General features: G+C 41.1%; 1 protein-coding gene across 1 annotated transcript in view; it reads right to left on the bottom strand.

Moving 5' to 3' along the window:
- RGS7 (regulator of G-protein signaling 7) overlaps positions 1 to 1,045 on the bottom strand; it is a 479,262-nt gene that overhangs the window by 381,092 nt on the left and 97,125 nt on the right. The window lies entirely within an intron of this gene.

A 1,045-nucleotide genomic window follows, 5' to 3' on the forward strand; every position in this document is an offset into this window, starting at 1 on the left:
TTTTAAACATCAGCATAGAAAATAACTGATTTTAGATACAGTAAGCACAGCACAACTAAAGTAATAAGCATATGGAAGGGTTTAGACAAAATGGCATCTGGGTAAGCACCGACACATACATAGGTGAGAACAGACAGAAGTATCTATAAACCACTCACTACCTTCAAGTGGATTCTGACTCATAACAACTCTATACGGTAGAGTAGAACTGCACCCTCATGTTTAAGGCTGTAAATCTTGATGGGAACAGATAGCTTCACCTTTCGATTGAGCGAGTAGCACAATGTTTAACCCATTTTACCATCTGGAATTCTTGAAATACCTGTGGTGGTGGTGGTGGTTGTGTGCTGCTGAGTCAGTTCTGACTCATAGTGGCCCGTATAGGGTTTCTGAGGCTTTACATCTTTACAGAAGCAGAAAACCTCATCTTTCTCCTACAGAGTGGCTAGTCGAGTCAAACTACTGAGATTGTGGTTAGCAGCCCAGCTCATAATACACTTTGCAACCAGGGCTCCTTGTTGTTGTTAAGTGCCATCGAATCGGTTCTGACTCATAGCAACTCTGTATACAGCTTCCAAGGAGCAACTGGTGGGTATGAATCACCAACCTTGCTTATGAAACTGAACTTAGAGTCCAGTGTATTATCCTGCAATGCCATCTATAGGTATTTGCAAACCCAAAAGGGTACAGATACATATATTCATTGAAGACACAAATAAGAATATTCCTCATAGATAATTTAACACCTTCCACATTTGTTTTCTGGGTTTGAAGGTTTAGTCTCATGGGACAACTCAGTCACCTGGGTAGTTAGTCCTGGGTAGAATGGGTAAAAAAAAAATGGAGACCTCAACTTCTCATTAAAAATTTAAAAGCCAAGGATTATTCCCACCCCCTAGAAACACAGGATAGATAGGGATGGGTAATTTGGACACTGATTACCCAAAATGTGGGGCAACAAAGGCAAAAAGTGACTGGCTTACAAGCTTTCAAGAGGGAGCTTAGATCCAGAGGGTGCAGAGGAAGGTAGAATCTTCACAGAGTA

Source organism: Chrysochloris asiatica, unplaced genomic scaffold (genome assembly GCF_000296735.1).
Source record: "Chrysochloris asiatica unplaced genomic scaffold, ChrAsi1.0 scaffold00119, whole genome shotgun sequence".
Lineage (NCBI taxonomy): Eukaryota > Metazoa > Chordata > Mammalia > Afrosoricida > Chrysochloridae > Chrysochloris > Chrysochloris asiatica.